Below are 24,761 nucleotides of genomic sequence, written 5' to 3'. Positions count from 1 at the left end.
CTCGACACATATTTACAACAAACATTGAGTGGTTTAAGTTATATCTTTGTTCATACAGAGTGCATTGGTCACTTCCATCAACTCATCTTCCATCTTCTTCTCACCCTTTCCTAGACTCTAATAATCCCTACTGTACCTTCAAGAAAACTTTGTGTTTATAAAGTTCCACATTTGAGAGAGAACATGCCATACTTGTAGCTCTTTTCATAACAACTATAAGGTAAGCACTCTGAATATGCTTAATTAATAATAATGCAGAATTGATGACATTGAAGGTAAAAGGATCATTAAACAGAGAGGACTGTGTTCCTATAGATGTAAATATATACACGCTTCTGATAATTTTTAATAACCAATTTCCGATAACCAGGAAACAGTGGGCCACACCTGTAATCACACCTATTCGGGAGCCTAGGTGGGAGGATTTCAAGTTATAGAAAGCCTGGGAAATCTAGGAAGACCCTCAAAAAGAAAATACCAATAAAGTGGCTCTGGTAGAAGAACGTGAAAATTGCTTTTACATTAGGGAGATGTTTTAAAGGGCCACGATTATACATTTGTCCTTCTTTTGTGTTATGCTTCTAGGGTAGTAGTATGATCACATAAGAATTTGTTGTATTATGTCTCAGGAACTGTTACTTTATTTATATTTCCTTTATCTTCTGCAGTACTGGGAATTGAAGCCAGGTCACTAGAACAAAGCTACATCCCAGGCTTTTTTATTATTTTGAGAGGGGCTCTCCTTCACTTACTCAGCCTGAGCACTAAGTTTCACTCCTTCTGCCTCAGCCTCCCCATTGCTGGGATTATAGCTGTGTGCCACAACTGTGTCTGACTGACCTATGCTGTCTTAAAATCCTAAAACCTACTTTTTAAAAATAACAACTTTGTTCTCATTTCACAGGTTGAACAATGATGACCAGCTGTGGCTTAGAAAATTTAAATAACACTTTAATCTACTAAAGGTTGAGACAAGAATTTAAATCTGAACCATATTTGTTTATTTGATATTTAAACTCTATAGCTTTCTATCTCCCCCTACCTCTCTTTCCCCCTAATTCCTTATAATTTAGGAATTCATCAGTAGAGAAACAAAACAGGTAGCTGAGAATTCCAGTAGAGACTGGAGAATTAATCTCCATCTCTTCTCCTAACAGTACTCTCTACAGAGGACTCGGTTGCAGCATTACATATAGTTTGATTTGGGATAATGAATTAAGCCTTTGTAGAAGCAGAGGTACATGCCCTGAAGAAGCACTGTGAACATGGGATATCACATATACAAAGGAAACAGAGAGTCTACAGTTTCATAATAAGTAAATCTTTGTGAAATATTTTGACCTTAATCTAATTAATAAGTAAGAACAATTGGATTTATTATAATTGCATCCAAGGTGATTGCTTTTCTTTTTTCTTTTTTTTTTAATTTGTTCTTCCTAGATATACAGCACAGTAAAGATGCTGTTCTGTACAGTTGAGTAAAGAACTTCTTTTTAACTGAAGTTCATCAGACCCAACCTTGTGAAGCAGTTTTCCTCCAATAGTAAAATCATCACCCACATAATAAACTCTACTTTGAGATTGTGCAAGAATGCCATCAGTAAACACCAAATGCTGAGCAGCCACTCAATCATTTGCCTCCTCTCTCAGCCCTGCCACTGCTTCTTCTGACCTAGGGGCCAAAGTCATGGACCATTCACTCCTGTGTGAAGGCAAGCTCTGGAATCTGCAGAGATGACATTAATATCCCAGTTGCCTTTGTCACTGATCTTAGAAAAAGGGGCAATAGTCCCTCTTATGTTCTCAGCTGAAAGAGCCCTGGTGGGAAACCTACATTTCCACTGGGAACTGCTCTCTAGGCCATGGGGGCTGCTCTATTGGGCCTGCCCTCCACACAGACACTTGCCTAGAGCCCACCTACCACAGAACCATCCCTAGTTTCTCCTGCCTGCCTTCCTGGAACCCTATGCCCATGACACAGAAGAACTCAAATTCAGCCTCAGGAGAGTGCCATGCTGCAAAGCAACCAGATGGTCCCCTGCCCTGGCAGATTTTCTTGGTCAAACCCATGTAGTCCTAGAGACAGGCTCCCCAGAAACATGATGATCTTTAACCCTGGCCCATTACAACTGAGTCCTAGTGATGTGGCACCACATTTCTCCACAGAAAAGTCTTAATTGGGCTTCTCCAGAAATATTCACCATGGCTGGTTTTAGGACTGTCAGCAAAAGAGTTCAATGTAAATAAACTTTCTATTTTCATGTTGCCCTGTTTTACTTGGGCACTAGCTGGGAAGTTACCAGCACTCCAGGTGATGGACACCCCCTCACTAGTTTTTAAATAGAGCCTCTTTATTGGTACCTGTAGCTCAGGTACAATGTGTTCCCACAGCACAAGCTGGCAAAGCTGCCTAGGCAAGGGGGCAGGCCCAGAGCCTAGCTTTCTTGGTACAGACACACAGAGAAATGAATAAATTATACTTCTGACACTGATGGACAATATAAAAGTTAATGTAAAATTCAAAATTTATAATTCAACATCAGCAAACAAAGAGCATAAAACTTCTAAGGGGCCACCCCTTAGCAAGTGACCTTAGGGTACACAGTGGGCTGGGATGGAGTACAGTGCCCCAAAGCCCTGCAGGGTCATGTTCATACCAAGGCAAGTCCCTTTCCCTTTCGGGGCATCTAGTCTCCCCTCCTACATTATGGGCTGGGAACGGAGGCCACTGCCTTTTGGAGGGGAGAAAGTTGATTGGAGGGCAGGAAGCAGAGGGGCTGGGTGGGGCAGGCATAAGGGATTTTGGTCACAACTGGCCAGCCCAGCGCCTGCTTACACAGCCATCCCTGAACCAGGCAACTAATAGGAGATCACAGGGCTTGCATCTACACCTGGTATTCACCAAAGCCCAGGCAGGACAGGATGCAGGACAAAGGGGACCCTGCCCCCAGCACTACCTACCAGCCAAAGAGGCACAGCTAAAGCTGCTTCAGTCTCCAAATAAATTATGGAAATAAATTACAGTCTTCACAGTCCAGAGGATCTAGCCACCTTATGGGTCTAGGGCTCAGAGGGGCATGAGAAGCCTGAAGAGGCTGATTCGCCCCGTTTCACTGTCCTTGGGCTAAGGAATATCATACAGAGACTGAAAAGAGGTCTGCGAAGCTCCGGGAGAGCCATGTCTTCTCTTCCTGGCACACGCTGTGGAGGTAGAAGAGCACTGTGTGGGTGTGGGGGGCCAGGCCACTGAAAGGGGGAAGCCCCTCTCCCTCTCTTCAGCATACAAAATTTATTTATTTCTTTAATAAATAAATAAATTCAGAGTGATTCCTGGAAACCAAGAGGGCCCATACTTGTGGCTCTGCCAGCCAATAGGAAACTTGTTACATACAGACCTTGGGGAGCCCCCAAATCACAAAAAAGCAGCAACAGGGCTCTTGGGGCAGGGAAAAGTTACCCTAGTCCTCACAGCTGCACAGGCTCTACCAGAGAGGCTGGGGCAGTGTTCTCAAACTGGCTGTTGATGAAGGGGGTCCAGGCGATGGCAACTGGTTCAGACAAGCCCATGAGGGACTCCAAGAAGCAAGTGCTGCCATCCCCCGGTGGAGAGAGGCCAGGCAAGGGGCCATGGGATGCCTCAAAGTTGTCCAGGCTGCCAGGCGCCTTCTGAGAGGTATAGTGAGGCCCCAAACTATAATCTGGCAAAGACTGGAGTAGCTCAAAGGAGTCACAGGAAGATAGGCTGAGGTCCGCTGAGTTGCTCTGGCGGATGTCCACACTGGGTGGCAATGAGGTGCCAGGGAGGCTACTTTCTCTGAACCCTTCAAAGCCACCATTTAGGAAGTAGCTAGCATCCAGGTTGGCATTTCATCCAAGTGCCTGGCACAAAGCTAGAGCCAGAGCAGTTGTGGGTCCAGCTGACCAGGCCATTGGGGTCACCAGTAAAGATGTCAGTTGGGTAAAAGCAGCTGAGGTTGTCCAGGTTCCCCACACCCCCTCCTCTTCCTCCTCCTCTCTAGCCCCCAACCCACTTGCTGGCTTCATGAAAGAAGATTGGAATAGTGAAAAACCTATAGGGAGTTTTAACTTAAAGAGACAGGACTCTAATTACCTTTAAAACAAGCTCCAGGATGGCTCCTCCCAGCCCCAGCCTCAAGCCACTGAATGTGGTAGTGAGTTTTACTGAAGAGGAGAGGGAGAGAGGGAGAGGGAGAGAGGGAGAGGGAGAGAGGGAGACAGGGAGAGAGGGAACATGCCAGGGAGTGGAATTTTATTGGGGAACAAAACATTCTGGGGAAAATCTTATCCAATGAAGATTAAGGGAGGCAGCATCCCAAGGTCAGGGGCAACCATTGGGTCTTTGGGGCAGTGGCCAGACTCACCTCTGCAGGGACAAGCCCTCAGACCTGGAGAAGGGTGGGGAAAGCTCAGACACAGCTGTGTCTAAGCACCTCTCACCCAGCCAGGGAGGTAACTCAAATCTCCAGCAAGGATGGCCTCCCACACTCCTCCCCACCAAGGTCAGAGTTACTGAAACTCAGGATCCCTGCCAGGCTGTCATCATCCATGCTTGGCTGGAAGCCAGGGCCAGGCAGGCCTGGGTGGGTCGAGTGGTCTGGGGCCTCACTAGCGCCTGATGAGGAAGATGTCATGGAAGAATCAGTCATGTCACTGCTGCAGCTATTGTTTCCCAGCTCACTGCTTGCTGGGGGGTTGGCCAGAGGCAAAGAGAACACCATGTCCTGCTCGCTGGGGGTGGGGTGGGCTGCCCTGTGCTGGGGCCTCCAGGTCCCCAAGGCTCTAGGCGCCCTACTCCAGCTGCAGGCGCTGTGGATGACATGGGTCTGCACAGGCGCCTCATTAAATTCCACAAGGCCATTGGGGTTCTCACAGCCCTCCTGACAGCAGCCACAGGGGAACCCTGTGTGGTCCATCTGGCACTTGATACCCTCCAAGCTGCAGCTGCAGGTCTCAGGGTCACAGATCCTATCACAGGGACAGCCACAGTCCTCACGGGATTGGCTCAGCGCCTGCAATTCCTGCTTCTCCTCGCGGTGGATCCTTCACACACCTGAGCCTGCAGCGGAGCTGCACAAGGAGAAGTGGTGGCAGGCGCTGTGGCGAGGGGCCACGCCCAGAGTTCAGCCACCACGGCTGGGCACACTGTGAAGCCCTGGCACCGCGGGAAGATGAAGACAGTGATGCCAGTGGAGGCAACACGGCACGGGCGCTCCCAGGAGCCCGCTTCAAAATGGACCCAGGGGTAAAACCTTGGGAGCCACAGAAGCCCCGTTCAGGTAGGGGCATCTGACCCCAGGGGCTCTCTTCACCTGAGACTGAAGAGCCTGGGGAGCAGGCAGGAGAGACGCAGTCAGAGGAGGTGGAGGAGCAGAGCGAGGAGGAGTCGTCCTCCAGGTGGTCAAACGTCCTCTTCAGCAGCCCAGTCAGGGTTGCAGAGGTGCTCTAGGGGCTGGCGACAGACTGCCTGAGAGCACCGACGCGACCCTCGTCCCAGCCCAGCTAGCTCCTCCCGCCGCGACTCTCTGGGCTCCGCAGCGCAGCCTTGGGTCAAGCCGCCCCTCGCTCTGTGCCTCTGGCAGCGGCGGCGGCGGCGGCGGCGGGAGACTTAGAATGCCTTCTTGATTGCTGCTGTCTTCATTGAAGATATCCGACTCTTGCTTCTTCACTCCTCCAAAGTGGGCTCTGAAAGTGATTGTTCAGGGAGTTTCGGGAAGCTTCTGTTCAGACTAGGAGAGCACTGTTGATCTCTCTTGTTTGGGGGCTTCAGCCACTTATGCAGCTACTGGTTGCTCCAGCTCTACAGCCTGCAGATGGCCCTTGGGCACTATCCAGCTCTGTGGTTAAGTAAGCCAATCTAATCATTCCCCTTTTTATAATCATACTTCCTGTTGATTCTGTTCCTCTCCTACTACACCTTCCTGGTCACTGTTTCTGCTTCATCCCATAAATTTTGGTATAGTGTGTTCCCATTGTTATTAGTTATCTATGTATTTTCTTTTTTCTCTTGTGCTTTTTTGCTTGATGCGATTTTTTTTCTTTCTACAAATTTGTGAATTTTCACTTCGCTTTTTATTACAGATTTCTAGCTTCATCCTAATGGGTCTTTATAAGATACTGACAATTATCTTTAAAGTATTTTTTACAAAGTCTCCATGATGGGCCATAAATATCTTTCATGAAGAATTATGGCCTAATTTACTCCAACAAGCCCCAGTCCTCCTATAATCATACTGGAAATTTGTTTCTCAAGTTCTGAATTAAATGCAGTGGAGTTTGAGGTGAGAGATCAATGAAAATATAGCACCAGATTTAAAACCAGAAACTTATTTCCCATTTTTAAATTGCTTTCTGGAAGTATTCCTAGTTAAAAGTATTCTATCATGCAGGCAGAGTTCAGGAAGGAAAAGGGTTACAAACACACCATGTTGTGATTATCTAGGTATTTTGCTGACAATTCCACTAAAGCCAGAAGCCACAGCTCACAGGAGACAGACACTGATAAATGAGCCAGTGTTAAATCTAATAACAACACAACCCTGTAGTAAGTGTTGGACTCAGGCTGCTCGCTAGCATATGAAAAACTGATTCATAACTGAATGTGAGATCATCCTTGCATGTGCTATCATTTAATCCTTTTTGGGAATAAGTCTGTTATCTTAGTGTATCAAGTCAGAAAATGTGCTCACAGAAGTTAGTTAAAATTTACCAAAAATACTACAACAGTCACCCCAAGTCTTAATCTTTCAATTTGGTTTCTGGGGCTTCTTTTTGTGTATGTGTGTGGGGTGGATTTCTCCCCATATGATTCTGTTGCTGGGAAAGGCTGAGAACACCACTCCAAAAATAATATAGTGAGTTCTGAGTCTCTACTCCCACCATGTTTCCCAACTTTTTACTTTTTTAATATTTATTTTTTAGTTGTAGTTGGACACAATATCTCTATTTTATTTTTTTGTGGTGCTAAGGATCCAACCCAGGGCCTCGAACGTGTTAGGCGAGCACCCTACCGCTGAGCCACAATCCCAGCCCCCAACTTTTTACTTTTATATCATGGATTTCCTATGTTCTTTTTCCCAGAAGTTCTTACAACTCTCCTACAAGGTTAGCTTCTCTTCCTATGTTCTCAAACCATCCAGGTTGGAGACAGGCCTGGAGCCTAGACAACACAAGTCCCTGACTGCCTCCCCTACTCCAGCCCCACTCATCCTCAGTAGGCTTAATTAAGACCCCCCCCCACACACACACATACACACACACACCAGTCAGGATGACCGAGGACTGGGAGAGCTCAGCAGATCCCAGCTCTCAACTTGCTCTTTCATGTCAGCTCACTCCCCAGTCTTTTCCTTGGTAAAGAATACAAACCTGCTGCAGCTGGGTTCCAATTAATAGAACTACAGATGTAATGACCTCATTTAACTCCAGGGCCTCACCTCATTTCCAGGTTCCTTTATTCTTTCCTTGAATTTGTGTTAGAAATGAGATACTGAATGGGGAGCCAGGTGGTGTAATATACAACAAGAATCCTTGGAATATCATCCACTGCTTCCAATGGAGCCATCAGAAACAAAGACACTAATCCCTTCCAGAAAATAAATAATACTTAAAGGGATGATGGTGGATGAGGGAGTAGCAGCCTGAAGGCAGAACTCTGTGTGTGGTGTTATTCCATGTTTTTTGAGCAGTTAGCACAGTTGGGTTATATTACTTGTTAGTGTGTGTGAACGAAGGGATATAGATGATTCTGATAAGTGAACTGAAAGGCTCATTTTTGGCCCTCAGCTATTTGAAAAGCACATGGTAGACTGGCCATGCTGAACATTTTGGTTTTACCTGTTTGTGTCATAAGATTGCTAATACAAAAAGACAAGAATTAGACATATTCCTTAAAAAGAAGTGAAAATATACAGATGTGAATTATGTAGAAGAAATTGATATGGATGGGCACAGTGGCACACCAGTTTGTTGGAAAGAATGAGGCAGAATCATGGCAAGTTCCAGACCAGCCTGGGAAACTTAGGACTTGCCTCAAAATTAAAAGGGGCAGGGACTAGATATGTAGCTCAGTGGTAGAGCACCACTGAGTCCAATTCCAATACTACAAATACATATAAATGACAAGTGGTCCAGGGCTAGGCGTGTGGCTCAGTGGTAGAGCACTTGCTTAGCATATTCCAGGCCCTGGGTTCATTCCTCAGCACCACGTAAAAATAAATAAGTAAAATAAAGTTATTGTGTTAAAATACAACTAAATAATCAATATTAAAAGAAAAAAGGACAAAGGGTCCCAAAATAATTCCCAGTAGCAAAAAGGTAACTACTCTCAAGTGAAAAAGGAGTAACAAGGTAGATGGGTAGAGAAGAAAGAAGGTCCCCTGTGGAAACTCCAGTGGGCTGCAGAGCTTCAAAGTTGGAAAGAAGCCAGCCTTGAGTTCACAGTTGATTTGGGATAATGAATTAAGCCTTTGTAGGAGGAGAGGTACTTGCCCTGAAGAAGTGCTATGAACATGGGATATCACATATGTAAAAGAAGCTGAAACTGGCATTTCATAATAAGTAAGCCTTTGTGAAACATTTTAACTTTAATCTAATTAATAACTGATAACAATTGGATTTATTGTAATTGTACCCAGCCCAACCAAGAAAAGTGTGAATCTGCAGGGTCTTTGTGGGGCTGGTGGCACAGGGTAGTAGATCTGAAACAGAAATGGGTTTCAGAGACCAAGAAAGCAGGAGCAGGTTGTGGGACCACCCCAGGGGGCCACATGTGGCCTCTAGAAGGCTCTTCTTCCCTTCTGTACTTTTGAATGCACTGATCTACTGGGACTAGGACCTCATCTGCAGTAGCTTGGGGCTGCCAAGTCCTGATAGGTGCTTATACAGAAGTCTCCAATCCTATCCATAAAGGAAGTCATTTCTGTGACTTTAAGGATCCTGCTCAGCAACACTCAGGTATGTGGATTGGGTCCTTGCCTGCTCCAGCTTTCCCAAGGTGGGGAATTTTCCCTCACACTGTGGTCCCTTTCTAGATAGAACTCTGGGACTGCAGAATTCTGTGCCAGCTCCCACAGGAGAGAAAAAATTAGTTTTATTCATCTTTTTTTTTTGTAGTGCTTTTAAAATTCATTTACTGACACATATTTACAACAAACATTGAAGAGGTTCATGTTATATCCTTGTTCATACAGATGTATTGGTCACTTGCATCCACTCTATTTCAAGTTCTCACCACTTCCTAGATGCTAGTAATCCCTACTCTACTTCTAAGTAAACTTTTTGTTTATAAAGTTCCACATTTGAGAGAGAACATGCCATACTGTAGCTCTTTTCATAACAAGCACTCTGTATATTCTTATGTGAATAATAATGCAGATTTGATGACATTGAAGGTAAAAGGATCATTAAACAGAGGAACCTGTGTTCCTATAAGATGTAAATATATATATGCTTCTGATAATTTTTTAATAACCAATTTCTGTTAATAACCAGGCAACAGTGGGCCACACCTGTAATCACACCTATTCGGGAGCCTGAGGTGGGAAGATTTCAAGTTGTAGAAAGCCTAGGAAATTTAGGAATACCCTGTCTCAAAAACAAAATACCAATAAAGGTAGAAGAACATGAAAAATTCTTTTACATTAGGGAGATTTTTAAAAGGCCACAGTTTTGCATTTGACCTTAATTGAGGTTATGCTTCTAGAGTTATTATGTGATTACATAAGAATGATTAAACCTTTACAAAGTTTATTTGTTGTATTATGTCTCAGGAACTGTTGTTACTTTGCTCATATTTCCTTTTTTCTTTTTCAGCACTGGGGGTTGAAGCCAGGTCACTAGAACAAAGCTACATCCCCAGGCTTTTGCCATTTTGAGAGAGGATCTCCTTCAATTGGTCACCTGACCACAAACTTTCATTCCTTCTGCCTCAGCCTCCTAGTTGCTGGGATTACAGTTGCGTGACACAACTATGCTGGACTGACCTGTGGTTTCTTAAAATCCTAAAACATAATTTTTAAAATTTACAATTTTGTTCTCACTCCACAGATTGAACAATGTCCACCAGCTGTGTCTTAGAAAAATTAAATAACACTTCATTCTATTCAAGGAGACAAGAATTTAAATCTGAACCATATTTGTTTATTTGATATTTAAACTCTATAGCTTTCCATCTGCCCCCACCTCTCTCTTCCCCTTAGTCCTTTTTTTTAAATTTTTTTATTTTTTAGTTTTCGGTGGACACAACATCTTTGTTTGTATGTGGTGCTGAGGATTGAACCCAGGCCGCAGGCATGCCAGGCGAGCGCGCTACCGCTTGAGCCACATCCCCAGCCCCTCCCCTTAGCACTTAAAATTTAGGAATTCATTAGTAGAGAAACAAAACAAGTAGCTGAGAATTCCAGTCAAAACTGGAGAATTGATCTCCATCTTCTCTCTAAACAGTCTTCTCTAGGGAGGACTCAGTTGCAACTTTACCTATGGTTTGATTTGGGATAATGGATGAAGCCTTTGTAGAAGCAGAGGTACACGCCATGAGGAAGTACTGAGAACATGGCTTATCACATTCACAAAGGAAACAGAGAGTCTGGCATTTAATAATAATTAAACCTTTGTGAAATATTTCAACCTTAATCTAATTAACAAGTGAAAACAATTGGATTTATTATACTTGCATCCAAGATGATTGCTTTTCTTTTTTCTTTTTTTATTTGTTCTTCCTACATATACAGGACAGTATTTGAAGATGCTTGCTTTTCAAATGAAGTTCATCAGTCCCAATTATCTGAAACAGTTTGCCTCCAAGAGTACCATCACCACCCAACATAATGAACTCTACTTTGAGATTTTGGAAGAGTTCCATCAGTAAACACCAAATGCTGAGCAGTCACTCTATCCTTTGCCTCCTCTCTTAGCCCTGCCATTGCTTCTTCTGATCTAGAGGCCAAATTCATGGACCATTCACTCCTGTGCAAAGATGACAGGATTCTGCAGAGATGACACTAAGATCCCAGTTGCCTTTGACACTGATATCAGAAAATTATGGGCCAAGGGAACTACTGTTCTGTATTCAGCTGAAAGGGCCCCTGGTAGGATAGCCTACATTTCCACTGGGAACTCCCCTCTAGGTTATGGGGGCTGCCATATTGGGCCTACCCTCCACACAGACACTTGCCTAGAGCCTACCCACCATAGAACCATCACAACTTTGTTCTGCCTCCCTGCCTGGAGTTCTATGCCCATTGCACAGAAGAACTCAAATTCAGCCTCAGAAGAGTGCCATGCTGCAAAGAAACCAGGCAGTCGCCTGCCCTGGTAGTTTCTCTTGGTCAAATCCATGTAGTTTTGGAGACAGGCTGCCCAGAAACATATAGAATTTTAACCCTGGCCCATGACCACTGAATCCTAGGAGTATTAAGTGTTCAGATTGGTAGATTTTGTTTCAACTTCTGTTCCAGAAAAATGTAAGACATATCACTTACCAAAGTCTTCTTGTATGGGATGGCAGGAATTCCTTAGGTGGAAAGTGTATCTCTTTGGACAGTATTTTTCTTCTACATCTACCTAAGAAAGGAACTGCAGTCTTAAGTTTCTAAGACCTCCACACAGATGTCCCTGTCCAGCAGAGCCTCTTCTAGACACTGGCCACTGTCAGACTGGTGTCACTCAGATCCAGTTTAATACCCACCAGGGAGAGGTGGTCCTGGAAGGCAGAATGTCTGCCTCTGGTCCCAGGATCCCTGTGGTAATACAGTTAACATGTATAGAAAATGTACAAATATCTCTATTTAAATAATGTATTTCTTTTTTAAAAAATAAATTTTTATAGTTGAGATGCACAGCATGCCTTTATTTATCTATTTTTATGTGGTTCTGAGGATCGAACCCAGTGCCTCACAGGTGCTAGGCAAGTGCTCTGCAACTGAGCTAAGCCCCAGCCCTAAATGATGTATTTCTTGATGGAAAGGCTAATAAAAAAGAAAAACTGTAAAATATAAAGATGAAATTTTAAAAGACTTTTTTTAATCTGTATGTTTATTTTCAAATAAAAATTATGTGAAACTAACCTGATAAAGACCTCTTATAAGCAAAAAGATTTTAAATACTTTTTATGGAGGATATGTATTTTTTAAATATTATTTTTCTGTAGTATATGGACATAACACCTTTATTTATTTCTGTTTAGGTAGTGCTGAGGATCAAATCCAGGGCCCATCACATGCTAGGTGAGTGCTGTACCACTGAGTCACAACCCTAGCCCAAGAGGAAATGTATTACTTATGGATGAAACCTAAGTCCATTTTTCTGGGGTTGTTAAAATTAAAAGACATTATAATAAGCTCAAAGGCAAGAAGTGAAATGTAATGGCACTGTTGTTTTCCTTCTATCTTTAGGAACAGATACTGAACCCACACAGTTTAAGCACAAGGGAGAAAGATAACTAACAATCTGATCAAAAAGCAAAGGCAAATTTCAGATTGAAGAGAGAATTTCTCTCAAAATCACAGAGCAACTGGCCCATAGAAAAAGACTTTCAGAAATCAGAAAAAATCAGAGCAGGTAGCCATCAGCACCAGAGCAAACCTCTCCAGAGCCACAAAGCCCCTGGCATATGTCAGAATCTGGGTTATTCCAAGTGTTTGTGGGAATGTGTGCATGCAGTACTGCACACCATTATTGTTGGAAAGTAAATGCTATGTTCACTCTAAAGATCAATGTGGCAACGCTCAATAAAACTCAGGTTATACTCTTTTGAAGGAACAATTGTATTTATGGGCACCTGCCCTAGAGAAATTCTCCCACAGGTTCATATGTGTAGTGATGAGGGATAGCAGCAATATGAATGTCCATTGCACGACAGTGGAGATGTAGGGTGTGCTAAGGCACATCAGAGACTACCATGTCAGAGTTTGAAGCAGCAGATGAAATGGACATAAAAAGATCTTAATAACTTGCAAATGGGTCTTTGAGTGCAGGTTAGTGTAGAGTGCTTGCCTGGCATGCTTGAAGCCCTGGGGTCAATACTCAATGCTAAAAAAAAAAAAAAAAAAAAAAAAGGAAATATTAAAAATTCCATCACACCTGGCAGATTACACATTTAAATAAACTAGAAATAGGAAGAATTTCAATGAAAATAGGGAGAGTAGATAAAGGGGAGCAACTCAAGATAGAATATGCATATTTACATTAAAATGTTTAGGCTCCTGAGAAAAACTATGGATAACGCATGACATTAATTCCATTCATTTGCCCTTTAGAAAGGAAAATCAGAGGAATTTAGATACTTTTTGAGGCAGGAAATGTAGACATAAATTAGAAAAATTACAATTCTAAATAGCCATAGGACTTTCCTTTTCTCAACATAACCTGCTCCCATACTTAGCTCTGTATGCTCTAAAACTTAGCTTCTCTATCCAGCTCCAGGATGAATTAGCTTATGATCTTGAAAGTATGATCCAGCACTACTGAGTCTGGTCTCTAAAACCAGGCAATCCATATGGGGAGAATTAGCTGGGTGCACTGAGCCATTCAGGTAATCCCAGCCAATGAAGAGACTGAGGGAAGATAAACATGTTTGAGGCCATTCTAGGCAACATTCCCTACCTTGGCCTGGTAGGGAAGCTGAAGCTATGGCAGTCTGTCAACCTCAAGATTGCTGACTCCCAGGAGGGTATGTCCAGAGCCCCATGTGCCACCAGGCCTGAACCCAGGATAATTTTCCTGCACTGAGCCACCACTCCTGCCAGTGCCTCCAGAGCTGCAGAGACATGAATTTTCCAGTAAGCCAACAGCCTCACTGGGCTTACATAGAGCAGGAGCTGTCTTTGGGAAACTGAGTTTGAGAAACTGATGTGACTCCATTTTTTAAAAAACAGCCTGTACCTCAGAGCAGGGCCTGTCCAAAGAGGGAGGGGTGACCCTTATCCTTGGAAAACCCATTCCTAGGCACAGAAGCAACCCTGCTGAGTCATTTGTCTGTACCAGATATCCTTGACTCAGCAAATGCAAGTTCCTGAAAAGACCAAAAAATGCCTGAGGCCTAATTTCATACCATTGCAACAACCCAAGTGAGACAGGGAAGATATCTGAAATACCAGGCGACTCTCCCAGTAGTTTCTTGATGGACATTGTGATTAGGCAACCCCGCAGTTTAGCCTATACACTCTTGCAACACCTGGAGGCCTAAATCAGTTCAAAGGTATCCACCACTTGAACTAACCAATCATCCTTACCCGACTTGTTCCCACCAAAGAATGTGCTAATCAATGTTAAGTGTTGTCTGGGGGCTGGGATTGTGGCTCAGCAGTAGAGCACTCCCATAGCAGGGGTAGGATCTGGGTTCCATTCTCAGCACCACATAAAAATAAAGGCATTGTGTTGTGTCCATCTTCACCTAAAAAATAAATATATAAAAGAAAAGTTTTTGTTTTAGTTTACCGTGGTGTCAAACGATTTGCTGTGTGATGTTGTGATGCATAGAGTATCCCCCAAAAGCCTATAAATCCTCATTGAGCTAAGGGCGGGGACTCACTCCTAGGGACCACTGTTTCAGAAATGGTTTTGAGTCCAGGCTCGAGCTGTAAATAAAGACTCTTGCATCGGATTCGGCTCCTGGAGGTCTATTGGGATCCCATGAATCTATCATAACAAGGTGGTGTACTAACAGAATATGTTGTTACACAGGAGCAGGGAGTTGAGAAGAACCAGCCGGAGTTCAAGACCATCCAGCAGCCAATGGCTGAAACCTCTCAGAAGCCCCAATCACCTCAAGAAGAGGCAAGCACTATGGTCGGTGGGGCCCAAAGGGCTCTGAATCTCCCAGAAGGTGCCAGTGCCTGGGCCACTGGACAGACACACACTCGAGCTGTCTCCTGGAGCCCAGGTCCTCCTGGGAAGCTGATGAAAACTGAGGCTTACATCACAGAGGAAACTAGAAAGGGGGAAAAAACAGTCTTGAGGATGCCTTGCAGTATAATGCTCTTCTTCCAAAGCCCTGGAAGAAGCCAGAAAACTCCAGTGGAGACCCTCATACTGTCCTTGTGAACTCCTGCACTGGGACTGTGCCCGGCAGGCCTAGGAGGCTTGAAGTCTTGGCTGTGGTGGTCATCTCTCATTTTGTTCTTTCTCTCCTGAATGATTTAAAGGTTCTTGAATAAGAAAAACTCTTTCTGTAATTAATTTGTTAAGGAACTCTTCTTTTAGATGGACTGAGAATTCTCATAGTTTCTAATCCAATTGAGTTTTTCATGATGATGAATGCCATTCCTTGATTCCCTGCTTGTCTATTGATATTGTGTGTGGGGGGGTGAGTCAGGGTTGGAAGCTGTATAGGTGGGTCTGGGGCAAGAAGAAGAAAATTACCCAAGTCAGAGCTGTGGGCTGAACCCCAGGGTATCTCTGGAGTTATAAGGGTAGTGTGCTAACAGAGTGTGTAGTTGGGTAGCTACTTGCTGGTGTTTCTTCAAAACTGAATGTGACCTTCAGAAGAGGGGAGAGAATCAGCATCAAACAGTATTCTTTAAATGGTCTACAGTTACTTTTATTAACTAAGAAAGGACACCAAAATGAAATCTCTAGTCTTGGGCCTTCTGAATTGATAATCATGAGATCCAAGAAATCAGCTCTAGGTCAGATATGTCCAGGAAGTTACAGAATTCTGCACAGGTCGGCTGTGTCCAGTGTAAGTGACTTCATAGATTGTACTTCAACATCCACTGCCGCCGTCGGGCTGCAGCAAAATAACTGGCAAAATAACTAGCTTGATCTGAAGTTTCGTCCGGATCTTAGCAACACTGGAAATTCTTCCACCTTTGTTTTTCCTGGCACTGGGATGAAGGCAGGAACTCAGGATAGCTAAAGAAAATCCTGTAGTATTCCAGCAGGTGCTAAGAAAACAACCTTCAAAACAATTCAGTACATTATCTCAAGGTTTTTTACATTTGAAATAAGCCTTAATAGTGCTCATTACTCATTAGCTTTCAGGTGTGGGAGAACCATTGTAGTTACTGGCCTTGGAAATGGTCAAACTTCAGGGATGCAGCAGGCTGTCTTCAGCCTGCAGCATCCCAGACAGCCCCAGGTGGCCCAGGGGAGTGTCCTGGACTCAAACTGCTTCTAGGCACAGGGAGCAAGAGCCTGTGAGACTGTGCCTCCAGGTCAGGTTTGGATTTGGGCTCTCCTAGTGGCATCCCGCTCTCAGGGTGGGGGGCAGGGCAGAGCTGGCTGCCACCATTTGGAAAGTCCTTGCTGCTCCATGACTGGCTCGTGCACGTGGCAGCCACCACGTTGATTCATGCACCCTCTGGTAAGGAAAAATATTCAGTAATAGTCTTTTGCTGTAACTTTTTTCTGATAATCCTTCTTCTTCTGAATTTTCTTCTTTTTGACTGGAGTTCCTGGGCTTCCATCAACACATGCCCTAACTATTCTTGGTTCCATTAGGGTGCCTCTTTCCCTTATCAATTTACTTTTCACCCCTTCCATATTTTCATCACAAACATACAATATACTGAGACAAAACAAGACACAAACATGCTGTATCAATCTTCTCCATTTTTTCAAAATGGCCATTTTTCCTCTCGCCCTATCTAGGGAGGAGTAGATTTGTTCCCGTCCTATCTATGGACGGGCAGCTTTTTTTCATCAACTTACCCCCCAGTGTCCCGGGGCTCCCCGTATGGGCCACCATCTGCCGCAGTCCAGCTGCAGCAAAATAACTGGGGGGTGACGAACAACTTGTGTAGATTGATACAGCAGGAGTGGGAGCCATTTATTGTAGGACAGGAGGGGTATATGCTTATCTAATTAACATAAACTAGACACAGCAGTCATCCAATAAGGAATCTCCACACTTAATGGCTCGCTGGCGTTACTTCATAAACCACTCCCTCTGGCAAAATGCCAGGCTCCATCCAGACTTGTTTACAGATTTTAACATTTGCCAGGTGCCATCCTGACTTGTTTACAGACCCTAACAATCCACCAAAACTGAAGGCTTGTGGGTAGGGTCACATGGCAAATGTCAGTTTGCTCAGGTGGCTTTAGCAAACTATCAGCAGGTTGCCATGATGTGTACCAGTAGTCTAAGCTATACTGGAGGCTCAGACAGGAGCATTGCTTGAGCTCAGAACTTTGAAGCCACTCTGGGCAACAGAGAAGATCCTGTCTCAAAAAATGAAAAGATAAATTACTATACACTGGGCTGAGCTTCAAGGGATATAAATTCCTTCATTAGCATGGACATGAACTTTTAAACTTTCCTGTTCCTTAAAATTCAGTAGGTTTTAGATTGAAGGGATTTGAATTTAGAGGAGTTTAGGTGCTGGGTCTTCCTGAACAGTGGGATCAGACCTGTTTGCCTTGTTTTTCTCATCAGTTTATTTGAGTGTCAATGGTCCATGGCATGGAATGGGAGTAGAGGGTCAAATAGGAGTTGGAGTGTTTTTGTGGTTCAGATACACAGACAGGATTCCAATGTGATCATCTTTCTTCTAAAAACCTGAAGTCTAAATCAGCTTTCTTTGCTCAGCAATAAAAGAGAATACAAAATCATAACATTTGCAGGTAAATAGATGAAGTTAGAGAAGATAATGCTAAGTGAAGTTAGCCAATCCCAAAAAACCAAATGTCAACTGTTTTCTTTGATATAAAATGATGATTCATAGTGGGATAGGGAGAGGGAACATGTGAGGAATAGAAGAACTCTAGATAGGGCAAAGAGGTTGGAGGGGAAAGGATGGGGCATGGGATTGGAAATTATGGTGGAATGTGATGATCATTATTATCCAAAGTACATGTATGAAGACATAAATTGGTGTGAATATACTTTGTTTACAACCAGAGATAAGAAAAATTGTGCTCTATATGTGTATTTGTTTTAATTTCTTTTAAAATTGAAAGAAAAACATTAATTCTTATGCATAATATAATATTTGATATATAATATCAACATATTGTCATAAAACCATAGGAAAGACTATAATTTTTAAATTTATGTATCCATTGAGTTTTCAGTTGAGGAATGAGTGCCTTAAGGCAAAAGTGTTCCAGGGGCCAAGGGTCAGGGTGGGTCTCTGCAAAGGGCAGAGGGCCACAGGTTCTGTTGCAATGCCCCAGCCTCAGGAAGGCTCAGCCTTTGATAAGTAGCACTGGGAGAGACCAAGTGCTTTGGTCTGAGCTAGCAAATGCACCAGGAAGAGAAGGAGGTATCTCTCAACTTGACCTCCACTTAATTGTTCTATGACACCTTTACTTGTCTTAACTAATCTGTATACTATTTAAAAGTTTGTCTTTTAATAATCATCAGTGTCTTTTGCATCCACTTAATAATTTAATAAACTTCTTAATTGAATTATTATTGATACCATTTGCATCCATTTTGCAAACTAAAATCTCATTATATTTTTGTAGTTTTTGTGACTCTACAAACATCTTGCTAAAAGTCATTACTTAAATTTCATTTCACCAGAATAATTTCCAGGAAGACAGAAAAGGAATGAAAGTGGAACATGAGATTAATAGAGAATTGATTTTATCAAAAATTTCTTTTCTGATTAAAGGTCCTACAAATCCTACAAATGATGTGTAGCATCATTACCTTTGTTTAGTGATTTAGAATCTACAGGATTCCACATCAACAGGGAGCCATGTTTTCATAACTATAAACATTTACATATATGGAAAAATTCTTAATGCTTTCTACGTTTTGGAGTTATAAGGTATTTAATATGTCCTAGAACCTCTATACAATCTATTCCCTTTGGGATTCTAAGGATTGCCTTGTTTCTAACTAAGTGGATCATTTTTATCTCGTACTATGAAAGAACAGTATTTTTTCCTTAATGGAGTTTCTTGTTTCTGTGAATGAATCTGGAATAAATTTCTAAAAGTGAAATTTCTATATCAAAATAGTATATTTAAAACTGTTAGAACCCATGGCTATGTTGCATGTTAAAGAGTCCTACCAAATTCATTCAAACACCAGTATTGAGGAAGGTCTTTCTGCCAATATATTTTTTTAATTTCTTAGTTATACATGGGCACAATATGTTTATTTTGTTAGTTTTTAAGTGATGCTGAGGATCGAACTCTGTGCTTCACATGCACAAGGCAAGCCCTCTGACACTGAGCCACAACCCCAACCCTTTGCCAATATTTTAAGAACATGGTTATAATCAAAATTTCTTCTTCTTTTTTATTTAGCAGGAAGCAAATCCAGGGACTCATTGCATGCTAGGCAAGTTCTCCACCACTGACCTACATCCCTGGACCCTGTAATAAAAGTTTTGGACACTTTTTAATATGCCATTTAAATGTGTATTTCTTTTAATTTGTTTGTGTCAATATTAGCAAGGCCATGATTATCTTTCCTACTACAGAAGTGTTTATTATTGTGTATTTATCTGTGGGAATTTGAAAAGAGTTCCATAATTTATAATGACTTTTCTAATTGATTTTGGGTGAATGACATTGATAATATCTGTCAATAATTCATACTGTCAAAGGGGCAGGGATCCACTCCCAGCAGGCTTGGCTGGTCTCCTGGCCTCTGGCACAGGCAGGGAGAAAAGCACTCTTACAAGGGTCACCACCACCAGAGGTCACTCTTGCACCTCACACTTGTACCTAGAACACAAGGGAGCCCCAGGGGGTGGTCGATAGTGGGGCACCTTTAAGATCCCCAACTTTCCTGGGTGTGCCTGAGGCTTCTTCTGGTTTGCAGACATCCTGTCCAGTACAGGAGGCTCTGTGTCCTGGTGCAAGATGTGTGTGCTTTTGGAAAGTCATCTTTCCATGACCAATGCCAGAGAAGATGCCCTTGTGGTGTAGATTGCAGGTCGCAGTGCAAGTCATGGCTGTCATGGGTGATAACTCTTGGCTGGATTTAGAAGGGCAACGACTGGGGCCCAGGATATATTGAGCTCAGGGCTAGAGGCCTCTGGAGCCCTGGTGCCTGTGTTATGCTCAAATTCAGGACTCCCAAATGACCACCAGAGACCAAGATCCATGTAAGTAGCAAAGAGGTGTTTATTGAGAGCTAGCTCAGTCCTCCGCACACACACAGCAACTGGTGACACTGAGATGCCTGGAGCCTAGGGTTTGCAGCAGTTTTATACCTTCTTTGGGGAAGGCAGGGACCCCCACATACATCATAGCATCTCTTAGCAAATCATCACACACACCGCAGGAAAATCAAACAACTCGAAAACATGATTAGCATATCAAGTGGCGGGAAAAAATCTGAAAAGAATTTTTGGTTAGTTCAAGTTGACTCACTTAAAATTGATTGGTTTAAACCATGAGGATGTCACAAGGGGGGTCTCTGCCAAGGTTCAGGGCTTCTAGTTTAGATATTGGTCACCACACCTAGGTGGGGGCTGTCTGGAATTTCAGATATTTTGATATCTTGGCCTATCTTAGGTGATCACCATCTGCAGCTTTTCGGAGAACTGTTTCCACAGAGCTTTTCTGTAGTATTTTTCCTGACTTTAGGACTGCAGTAGGTCAGGAGTTAAGTTTCAGAGCAAAATGAGGCCCAAGTAGAATGAGGTTGCTTAGGTCTTTCACCTGATCTGCAGAATTCCAAGCCTGTGACACACAGAAGAGAAAGTGCTGTTCCACGGCATTTGGGGCCTTAAACAAGGTACCACCAAGTATATGGGACTCAGAAGGCAGCAGATTTGGTGTTTTGAAACTTCTCTGGCCTCCATGGAGTTTCTGACTATGAACTGAAATCTGGGTGTTGTTTGTGTTAATCCTGAAATGAAATTCCCTTGAAAAACCAGCCTCTACCTCAGAGCAAAGCCTGTCCAAGGAAGGGACATGACCTTTGTCACAGAGCACTCCTAGGCACATTCTCACCCTGCTAGTTGTTTATCCACAAATAACAGGAGAGATCTGCTGTGCCAGGTGTCCCTGACTCAGTCAGGCTACCTGGGGATCCATAGCAACCCCCTAGCAGCCACCAATCAGCATGAGACAGGGAAATTCCTGGGATGCCAGATGACCCTCCCAGTAGTTTATGGTGGTTGATAACATGTTGGGAAACCATGTAGTTCAGCACATACACCCCTCATGGCTTAAACCAATCAGTTCAAATGAATACCCCTTTTGTATTGACCAATCACCCTTACCCAACTTGTTCCCGCCAGTGAATGTGCTAATCATGTTTTAGAGTTGTTGTTTGATTTTCCCTCGGTGTGTGATGATTTGCTAAGAGATGCTATGATGTATGTGGGGGTCCCTGCCTTCTCCAAAGAATGTATAAAACTGCTGCAAACCCTGGGCTCCGGGCCTCTCAGCGTTACCAGTTGCTGTGTGCGCAGGGAGGACCAAGCTAGCTCCCCAATAAACACCTCTTTGCCGTTTACATCGATCTTGGTCTCTGGTGGTCTTTTGGGGGTCCTGAATTCGAGCATAACACCATAAGAAAGCTCAATTAATGAGATTAACAACAACAACAATTATTTGTTAGTCTCTGTAATAGGAAGACTTGCTCCATATAAGACAGTGAAAAATAGACATTTTACTTCTGACTTTAGCAGGGTTTTCAGCACAATATCTAAATAATCACAAAATGCTTTGTTTGTAAGCCTTTTCATTCCTGAACTCTGCCTGTGTGTAGAGTACTTGTGATTAAGCAATTTAAAAATGGGCAATGAGTTTTGTTTTTCACATTTGGTGCTATAATCTGATTGGCCTATCACCTCATACCCCACTCCATTCAATTCATAACTTGATAAATGAATCTCTAATATGATAATAGGAGGACTTGGGGCTCTTTGTAGTAAATGAGGCCATAATCCCTCATTAAGTGCATTTATGGTCCATTCTGGAGATTTTTTTTTAACTATTTTACAGCTATCAGTCAGTATCTTCTAAACACCCAATAGGATGAAGCTATTAATCCATAATAAAAATGGGAAGTGAAAATTCAAGAAATTGTGGAAAGCAAAAAAAAATTTAAATATTATTCTGATCAAGGAAAAAAAGCACAAGGGAAGAAAATACAAAGATAACTAATAACAATGGAAACACACTATACCAAAATTTATGGGATGAAGCAGGTACAGTGATAAGGGTGGTGTATTAGTCAGGGGTTCTCTAGAGAAACCGAATCAAAAGGAATTATGATTATAAAAAGGGGATTGGTTAGATTAGCTTACTTGACCAGAAGCTGGATAGTCCCCAGTGGCCATCTGTAAGCTGTAGAGCTGGAGGAACCAGTAGTTGCACAAGTGTCTGAAGCCCCTGAAACAAGAGAGATCAAAGTGTTCTCCTAGTCTGAACAGAAGGCTTCAGGAAATTCCCTGGACAATCCCTGCCAGAGTCCACTTTGGAGAAGTGAAGAAGCAAGAATCTGATATCCTCTAGTGATGGCATCAGCAATCAAGAAGATGAGCACTTGTATCTGCTGCTGCTGCCTTGTTCTTCCACCTTTTATTCTATCCAAGCTACCATCCTTTTGGAGGGTGCTGCCCAACTTTAGGGAGGGTCTCCACTTAAATTGCTATCCCACATGTCAATCATTCCTAAACACACCCTCATTGGCACTCCCAGAAGCCTCTTAATCATTGACATGTCTTAATCTTATCAAGTTGAATAAATGCTGACATTAACAAAGACTACCAAGACTGAATTTAAATCAGTAATCAAACACAAGGTGAGGCTGGGGATGTAGCTGAATGGTATAGAGCTTTTGCTGGAGGCCCTACCTGGGTTCAGTGTCCACCACTGGTGAAAAATAAATAATAATAAGTGAAAGCTCTGGGCATAGTAGTTTCATCAGTGAATTCTATGAAAAATTAAAAGAAGCATGGCTGACTACTCTCAATCTTTTTCAAAATATTGAAGAGGACCAGGAAAAAACTGTTAGACCTCTACTCCTAATTCTATTAGTGATTATTTGCAAGTTGGATTATAGAGAACTGCCAGTGTGTGAATTCAAGAGATATTTCAATTGTACTAATATTTCATATTTCAATAATGTATCTTGCAATTGATGCTGAAAAAGTTGTGCATGAAATAAAGTATTAAATTAGGGACTGTCCTTCATTTCTGGTTCTTCCTGATTGTGTTTATATTGTTCAACACTTAAAAAAATAAAAATAGATAAAAATTTTAAAAAACCTATTGCTGAAAATTGAGGTACTTCCTTGAAGACACATGAACATCTCTACAACTGATCTGGGTCATCGATTTCTCTGGGAATATACTTTACTTAGCATGTTTTGCCTTTCCTTGAAATATTCTTTTTGAATCTGACAAAGTAGAACATCTCCCTGTGGTGTATCAAAAATGTAAATGTAAGACTTTTACAGTGCACTGTAGTAAATGGAGGGTAAGGGTCCAAACGTTTAGACAACTCTGGGATTAAGCCCTGTGAATGTTTGGCTTGAGAATACTTGTAATTAACATTGAGCATGCATTAATACCGGGCAGGATTAACAGGCAAGGGAAAACCCTGTCTGCCCCCTGTGCAAAGGGGACCCCACCAACCAACCCCTTGTCTAGCAAAGAAAAGATACCTGTGCAGGGCCCATGCTGGCATCCAGCCAATCTGCCTTTCATTTCCCAATCTCCAAATCAAACACACAAGTGAAAAACAATTGTTTCTATAATTTTATTATACGAGGGACAGAAAATTTTATGGTAATTCAAGAAGGCATAAACTTCTCTGCTGAGAGCCATTGCCAAGTAGGAATGACGCATCAAAATTTCCTTGCCAGCGTACCCCATGTTGCTTAGAGGAAGGACTCATGGAAATGGACTTGCCTTGGACATATGCAGTGACATTGCATGTATGTTTGAGAAAGGTGACTCTGCTCAAGGACCAGGGTGGATCCGGGTTTAAGGAGGATCCTATTGGATTAGGGTGGATCAGGTTTTAGGGAGTATCCTGCTCCTTGGGTTTAGGGCAGTTCCAGGTATAAGGTGTACCCTGCTGGGAATAGGGCCTATCCTGCTGCCTCAGGCATGCCCGCTCCTTGAGTTCCAGTTGAGTTCTCCTGGGATTAAAAAAGAGTTTTGGGATGCAGAGCCCTGTGGCCCAGAACGTGATTTCCCCAGAATGCGATTTCCCCAGAATGCGTTTGTAGAGGGCCGGTGTGAGTTCTCGAATAAAGAATTGCTGTTTGAATCTGCAAAGCTGTGAGTGGCTCATGATTCGGTGCCCAGCCAGACGGTGGCACTTCTCACTTGATTACTAATCTGAAAATTGTTTATTTTAACATCGTTTCTTTTCAGAGGATCATCCACTGCAGCATGTTCTCGGAGTCGCATGTGCTCTCAAGACAAAGGCAGGCAGCTAGGAGTCCAGAGCCTTAAAATCTAAAGTCTCTGTATGGGAGTGGAAACCTCAGGCAGTGGCTCTTGGCATCCCCACAGCACGATACTAGAAAGAACATGGGCAATCTCAGGATCACTTGGTCCAAGGGGGCAGCATGAGCACTGGTCTGCCTAGTTTCTTAGAGGCATCCAACTCTCTTGGTGGGGCCTGCAGCTCCTGCTGGGTCAAAGGCTTTGAGCCAGGGCAGGCAGGCAGCTCTGGGCCTCTTCTCAAAGTGCTGTGTGATCTGGATCCATGGAGGGGGCAGTCAGAGCTGAGAAACACACAAGGTTTTAAAAGTGTTTCAAGGTTAAAGTCCTGGTGATCCCAAGAAAGGAAGCCCAGCCTGGGATAAAAAGGCAGAGACCAGGGCCTAGGATTTGCTTCCATGAGGGCCAGCAGTGCCTGTAGCCCTGGA

At 43.1% G+C, this 24,761-nt stretch overlaps 1 pseudogene; it reads right to left on the bottom strand.

Moving 5' to 3' along the window:
- Positions 1-3,439: 3,439 nt before the first annotated feature.
- Positions 3,440-24,761, bottom strand: part of LOC101977241 (cysteine/serine-rich nuclear protein 1-like) — a 36,149-nt pseudogene continuing 14,827 nt past the window's right edge.

This window comes from Ictidomys tridecemlineatus, unplaced genomic scaffold (genome assembly GCF_052094955.1).
Source record: "Ictidomys tridecemlineatus isolate mIctTri1 unplaced genomic scaffold, mIctTri1.hap1 Scaffold_4395, whole genome shotgun sequence".
Taxonomy (NCBI): Eukaryota; Metazoa; Chordata; class Mammalia; order Rodentia; family Sciuridae; genus Ictidomys; species Ictidomys tridecemlineatus.
Note: the sequence above shows the minus strand (reverse complement) of the source record. Positions and strands in the feature narration are given on the sequence as shown.